The sequence below is a fragment of the Acyrthosiphon pisum genome, chromosome X (genome assembly GCF_005508785.2).
Source record: "Acyrthosiphon pisum isolate AL4f chromosome X, pea_aphid_22Mar2018_4r6ur, whole genome shotgun sequence".
In the NCBI taxonomy this organism is placed as follows: domain Eukaryota; kingdom Metazoa; phylum Arthropoda; class Insecta; order Hemiptera; family Aphididae; genus Acyrthosiphon; species Acyrthosiphon pisum.
The window spans coordinates 4,334,491-4,342,601 of NC_042493.1; the positions used below are offsets into that span (position 1 = coordinate 4,334,491).

Below are 8,111 nucleotides of genomic sequence, written 5' to 3' on the forward strand. Positions count from 1 at the left end.
AATTTCATTACCTACCTCGAATTCTGATAATTGATCGATAATGGGTGAATATTATGTCTAGTCTACACTCTATTACAACAAGACCATATAGAACGTGAGAGCTATTTTTGTGTCCCGAAACATTATAATCTAAGTAAATATGACATAATAATATGATGTTATTTATTTTACTACGTAATATAAATTATATGAAAATTATATTATCGACGTTCAAAATGCAGATCTTTAGACCGGACCATATGACCTATTTTTTTTTATAATATGAATTTGAAGACGGACCGGACCGGACCATTTTTTTTTTTGTAGACAAAGGGACCGAACCGGACCGAACCACATTAAATTACAATACACAAAGACCGAAAAAGACGGGACCGTGGTCCGGTCCGGTCCAGTCCGGACCGGTCTAGACCAGACCGTACAGAGCTCTATGACGCGTAATAAGCACCGCCGTATCGCCGCCGTTGTATTTAAAAACGTCGCGGCAACTATAATAAAAACATTACCGCCACTAATTATAAATATTGTAGTTACGTCTCGTCCCGCAGTGTGACTGCCGCTGCCCACCGTCCTTATCGATATCTGCGATAACAGACCACCAGCGTCCTAATTGTCGTCATTAGCTACACCGTTTCTACTACGGCAACTGTTACCAAAATAAGTAATCTGCGATACTGTGAGTTATTTCAATTATATTAAATGTGAATGGGAAGCATTATATTGTCAACCGCGAATTTATTTTGTATACAACGAAAACTTCCGTAAGAGTTTTCTATAGCAAATGTCTTGTCATTATATTTAGTTTATATTCATAATTAATTCATTGTATTACATAAAAAGCTATATGTGAAATAAATATTAACTTGATTACCTTTATAAAATATGTGTTATATTTTACTATAGTTTTGTAATAGGAAAAGGCATAAAACTTAACCGTTACACGCTTTTGAAAACAATTGAGAATTTTAAAATATGACCTCCCGAATGCACCAACTAGATTCACTTTCCCATCGAACAAGATGCTATTGAAGAAAATCAAAGGAGTTTCACTGCCCCAAACCAATTTTTATGAATATAATATGTAGGAGGGCCTAATATTAAATATAGATAGTATATTGATTGAAGGTGCCTATTATGACTTAAAGGAGGGTTTCCACTATACACGTTTGCCGTGTACACAAAAAGTGTTCAGCTATATGTCCAACAACATGGTATCGTGGGGAATCGTGTGGTTACTTAACCTAACGAACCAATCACAGCAAAGGATTTGTATGCACGTACACGCGTAAGTGTATAGTGGAAACCCGCCTTGAGTCTCCAAGTCCTTGGAGCCCTAACCACAACTATTTTCACTTATAATAATATAGGTAATATTTATTTATCCAACAATCACCAACACTGAGCATGATGATACCGCTTGTCGTCTTTCGAGTTTTCTGTCACACAAAATTCCGGATCCTGAAATAATAAATTCTTATGCATTAAATACGTAAACAATTTTTAGTCGATTAAGATTATTTTTTATTTTTCTTAGTCAACATTTCATGTTCAAATTTAATAGTAGGTATCATATAATATTATATATTATAGTGTATTCATAAGTAATATGTACCTACGGTGGACAAATTTAAACAATATGATTAGGTGGGGTGAACAAAAGTGTTGACCAGTCAATAAATTGTGAAAATAAAACCACTCGTATTCCTCGTTAGCTAATTTCCACTTCCAATCACTGAACGCAAAAATACTATACGAATCATTAAAAATATTTTATTAATTATCAACCAATGAATTTTTATAATTCCTATCAAATTTTAATTATACCCTTTGGGTTTTCCCTTACTAAGTAGGTAAATAAGTAATATATAGTAAAATATATAAAATATAAATATATAAATATTATGTATACCTATACATAATATATATAAATACTAGCTGATCCCGTGCACTCCTTATTACCCGTTAAATGTACCAACTCTATATGACTCGAACTTTGTTCAATTCATTATTTAATATTCGGTGTACTTATACGGTGTTTAAAATTTATCATAACTTATCCGTTTCCCGGAATAAAAATTCTGATTCGCTGCAGTATATTATCAGGTAGGTAATCTACCTGTGGTAATAAAAAATAACAAAATTTAACCATTTTTAAATTAGCCTGTATTCTTCCCAGATGTCTAATCTACACACAAACATTCATACCAAGCTGAAACCGTGCACTCTGTTGTCCGTAAAAAAATTGCAACTTAAAAAAATTATGATTGTTCCACTGTTTTGGGTGTAACTTGCTGCAATGTTCAATAATTTAATTTGGTGCTAGATTGTACCTGATCTGCCCAAATATTCAATGGAAACCAATAATAAATAAATACTAATTTTTTTACCTACTGTAGACTGTAACCAATGGCAACTGTTTAAAAAATAAAATTTCCAATTTTCCATCGTGAACCTCAAGATCCCTGTTTGAGCACCTCTTTAAAATGCGAATTTCGACAAATCCTTTCTTATTGCACGGTGAACGTATTAGAAGAACCACTATTCCAAATTTCAAGTTCGTGCGTTGAGTAGTTTTGGAGATCAATGAGATCAGTGAGTGAGTGGTATTTGGATTTTATATGTATAGATTATCACGATAGGTTTATCACCACCACAGACCTCACTGTTTCAACAGTTTGCAACTAATGAAGTTAGCTATCTACCAAAATACACAAAATTGTACGTCAGTTTTCAATATCACAATTCGGTACCTATTTAACCAATCACGATTTAAAATATATAGGTCACTCAACGAAACTAATTTTTTTGGTGCTCGAAAAGTTAACGATCTTAGCATAGCTAGAATTACAGTTAGCGCTTTTGCATTATAGTGATTTTTCTTTGTACTACAAAATATATCAACATATGTACCTATACAATATTATAATTTATAACGAATTTTTCGCTGCTGAGAAAAATGTCTACGGGCGGCCTTGTTACCTGCATTTACTACCATTAAAAAAACCAATGGTTACTACCAATATAGTTTTTTAGTTACAAATTTACAAATTATAGCTATTTGTTACTATACAGCTATTGTACATTTAGAGTATCTTCAATTCCGTTTAATTCTATGATCTCTTTATAATATATTATAATATTATAGTTCTTATACTTAATTTTTTGGATTTGAAAATTATTCAATAATTTCTGGATTTTTTTGTAAATAAACATCTGTTGATTTAGTATTTTTTTAAAAAAATGCTACATAACATTTTCGTAATTTATATCTACCCTACTAATAACTAACATTAAGCGAAATTTGTGAGTTAATTTAAAGACATTATTTTTATTAAAAGAGGTTGATTTAATATATTTATGCTTAATACGTCACTCAATTTTAAAAAATAAAATTTGTTGGGGTTATTTAAAATAAACTTAATAACAATTTGAAAGACGTTAAAAAATTTTCAATATTAAAAAAAATCTTAAAATTGTTATCATAAATAGTTGTTCACCTTGGCGTATGCTTGTAGACGCACGATTATAATAAAATATTCATTTATATAGCAAAACTGTACTCACGTATGGTACAACCGCTGCCTTGTCCGTAAGACAAAAATCGATCGCGTATATTATGTTATTCACTTGGTAGTTGGTATACACACAAAATTGAGTTTTGGGTTACTCCTACACTCAAACAATGGTCAAAAAATATTTTTCTTTAACTGGTAAAACACTTAAAAAACCGGGAACACCACCCGACACCTACGATTTTCATACTTCCCTTGTTGATACAAACAAATGTGTATGTCAGGGAGAATTTCCCTGGCACACAGACTACACGTAAAAATGGTTGAAGTTCAATAAAAAACATCAAAAAAGGGGAAAGGTTAAGTTACCAAATACCAGGGCAAACACAAAAACAATGTCTCCTACTGTGGATAAGTAACCTCATTGGACGCTACTTTGGTGTCACTCGTATAGAGTGATACACGGTAAAACCTACTAAGTACACATCTTATTTTCGTCTAAGAATCTAAGATAATGACTCTCTCTAAGAGTATTATTTAGGTGCAGTATAACAAACAAAAAACAAATCACTAAATCAAATAATGCTTCTCGCATACACTCGTCGTAAAAAAAAGTAACTTAGGTACTAAACAATTTGATAAAAACTATGCTGATGATTAATGGAGCGAAAAACGTATCATTCTTATAAATTGAATAATGCGCCAACCATAATATAACTTACAGTGTTACTTCATTATAAGTTCAACATATAGTGTTAAGCCAAATACATCACTGTATTAATCGATGTATGCCTTATTATTTAAAGAAAACTGCGAAGTGTTCATTTAATTTACATGTTCAATTACCAGCCCTGTTACCTTACGTTACTGCCGAATCACTCAGTGATAACAGGACTGCTCGTTCCTACGCGTACTGCGATGTTGTAGAGCCAAATATTATTGTCGCCTTAGCACATTATGCTGGCCTTACCTATATTAATAATTAACACCTTAAAATATTCCAATATTTCAACCTATATTACATGATGTTATATAATATTAAATAATATTATATTAACGAATGTCTACTATATACGACCATACCCAAAGAAAGTGTCATTATATGGTAACTATTTTCTTTACATTACTTTGATATCTCTACATTTTATTCTCGTATTACATTATGGTACATATTAGTAATTATGTTATACGATATTAGTGTACTTATTAATATTTATAACGAAATTACGTATTTAATTATAAGATTAATATAATATAAAGTAATAAAACATTATTTTCGGAATTATGAGTTATTACGATCCCAAAACCATTTTTCATAGCACACGCATGCACACATATATAACAGTAAATTAAAAATTTTTATGTGAGAAAACTTAAGTCCAGTATTCATTGTGTAGCAAGTTTACTTTAAATTTATTAATCGGGTTGAAAAATATTGTTATTAAAATGACAGATTATTGTTTAGAATAAATTACTGTCACATATTAAATTGTAAACACTGGGATTACGTACCGAAAATTAAAAATGAATAAATTATCCTGGAATATGTCATCTCCATTGCTGATTTTGAGCTGAGATTAAAGCAAATATATTTAATTTAATTATTATAAATTACTAAACAATATTTTAACGTACATTTTCTAATATTTATTAAGCACTGACAATATCTGAAGTTAATTGATTAATCATTAACTTCATATATTATGATAAATGATAATACAATAATATAATGGTCAATATAAGGCTGACACTAGTAGTGTACTAGACACAAGACAAAAATATTGTGATGCTGGTATATTGGCGATGTGTATATTATTATGTTCCTCCTACCAGTTAGGTATAATATGATCACTGAAGAACAGAGTACGTAGATATGTGGTAGTGTTAGTCTAACAAAAAGTGCTTTGCTAACATGTATTACAATTTTGATTATATTATTGTTCCTTCTACTACATCAAATACATTTAAACTTGTAATACTGGTTATTCAGATTATGTAGGTATGCGTGGCCATGGGAAGCTGCAAGTGACGGCATCTCAATAGTATGGGATCGACATAATATCAACTGGCGCTACGCTAGGTCATTTAGATATGTCCAGCAAGGGGAAGCGACATCGGCGGACCGGAAGTCAAGTTTTTATACAGAGTGTATTTTATGTCATTGTACGCGAGGTTTTTTAACGATTATGGATCGATGACATCGAATTTCGTTAAAACGAAAAAATACGCGTTTCTTTATTTTTAACAAGTAATTTTATTATGATAATTTCAAAATTTTTAAACACGCGGGTACACCGATAGCAAAATCAACTTCATTTTTTCAAACGGTAACTACTATATTTTTTAATGGATTCCTGTAAAGCATTTTTTTCCTGAAAATTTTGATAGTCAAATCATCAATTTTGGTTTGCTAGTTTTATAACACTATGGTCCTCTAAAGTTTAGTAAAATATGCATAAGTACTTTTAATTGAAATAATTGGTATAGGTTTAATTTACAAGAGATAAATAATTTTTTCTTATAACTAACTTTTAGAAATTGAAATTTGAACCATAAGTTCCCTATATTGGTAGATATCGCATGCAAAGTATGAATTTAGCAGTTGAAAGTCTTTGAGAATTCTTTAATAATCGTGATTTAAAATAAACTATTTGCAAGATATTTAGATTAATAGCCTTTCTCAATATAGGTTTGTACCTAACTTAGGCATACTTTTAATCTGAGTTAATTACAGATTTCCAACATTATTATAACAAGAATCAAATACCATTGGGTATTTCCTTAGCCACCTAATAAAGAATCCAAATTAATGCTATATAGCATTACAATAGTGTAAGAAAAGTACCCGTGATAGAAATTTATGATAGGAAAATAGATTATATTATTCTATTATAAAAATATACAGTAATTTAATAACAGATAATAATATGTACATGTGTATGATGAATTGGTGCAAAATGGTTAGGTGAGGTATTGGTAAAGGTAATACTGTAATAGGTAAAAATACTTTACATACTGAAAAAGGGCGCCTGCAGAAATGTAAACGGGAGAGTAGGACCAATGCAAAAAGTCTGGTAATACAGCACATACTATTTTTTTTTTTACAAGTAATATAACGACAATTATTATTAAATAAAATAGACAGGGGGCTATGCCCCATCCAGAAACCCCCTGCTGGCGTCCTTGGTTTTGAAGTTTAAGAAGTTACGGGAATGTAATAATTGCTTTTCTGTGGAATGCATACATTTTTTTTTGTGGGCCCCGCAAATTGTAGGGACGGCCCTGCATACACATACGTTTTAATTAATGACAGGAGCGGGACGGATAAAAAAATTACATACCAATTGACTTAAGTATTAACGTTATATTCATTTACCAGTGCGGGATGACTATTATATTTTGTATGTACTGAAATTTAAAAATTCAAAATGATACCTATTGTAGTGCGGGTATATGCGAGCGTCAGGACTTAGAACAAGTGATCTGCCAAACTGAGAATCATTCGAATTCGAATTTAATTTCATGTTCATTCTGGTTCTGGATACTAGTGAGTAGTGACTACATTTTGTTGCAGATGAAAAAATCTAAGGAAAGTGCTGCAATAATACATTTAATACATTTTTTGTCAGGTAAGTTTATTTTTTTTTTACTCTTTATTATAATATTTAAGAACTGAAATTTGATTATGCATTTGAATGTGTATACTAAATTATCCAAATAAAGTTAGATTATTTAAAAATATTAATCTAAAAGCCCAGACAAATAAATTAGCAATTTTATTTTGAAAATTTGCTGTTTTTTCTATTGTATTTTCCAAATTTCCAATTCTTAAACTGTATTTAGCTGTTTTTTAAAAGCAGATTTATAATAATATTTATTTTAGTTGAAATTGAATTTATAATTTTCATTTTTTTTTTACATCTAATAGCCATAGGTGTGTTCTATAAACATTATTTTAAATATAACTCTTATGAGTAGGAAATAAATATAGAATAGGTACAACTATAAATCGGGTTACAGTTGAGAATTTTTAATTTTTAAACGCACATTCCGGTAGTTTTTGCTGTTTAGTTTATGAAATTACAGTCACCAATGCTTTGTAGTTACAGTAATACAATACTTACATAATAGTACATTATATATTATTACAATTGAATATCATATATATATATCATACTGCTTTGATATTTCGATATAAACTTTAAAAATATTATTATAATTCAGATACCTGTGTTCAGTGATGCAAGTAAGAAATGTCCAAGAAAAAAATTGTATTATTTGTTTTTTTACATTAATTATGTTGTGATAAAATAACAATTCTGTGAATACTCTGCTGCCTATACAACCGTGAAAATATTAAATATTATTATTCATCTGTAGGTACTTATTAATTATGTTTAAAAACAAAATGTCTGCTAAAATAATTAAATTTTTAAAGTACCTTTTTAATGTTATGGCTTATGAAATAAACTTAAAAACTCAATGAATATTTCTAATTTTTACACGCCTTAAGTAAATTAATAAGCTCTCTTAAAAAAATAAAATTTAATTTTTAAATTCCAGAAATGTCCAGGGGCGGACTGGCCCGGTCGGCTGGTCAGC

At 29.9% G+C, this 8,111-nt stretch overlaps 1 protein-coding gene and 1 long non-coding RNA gene across 3 annotated transcripts in view; both read right to left on the minus strand.

Moving 5' to 3' along the window:
- Positions 1-8,111, minus strand: part of LOC100159991 (legumain) — a 521,349-nt gene that overhangs the window by 451,443 nt on the left and 61,795 nt on the right. The window lies entirely within an intron of this gene.
- On the minus strand, positions 11-5,724 carry LOC100568950. Its single transcript, XR_003838753.1, has 3 exons — positions 5,022-5,724; positions 4,368-4,479; positions 11-1,455 (listed from the first exon to the last, which is right to left on the minus strand). It is a non-coding gene; the product is annotated as an uncharacterized LOC100568950 (long non-coding RNA).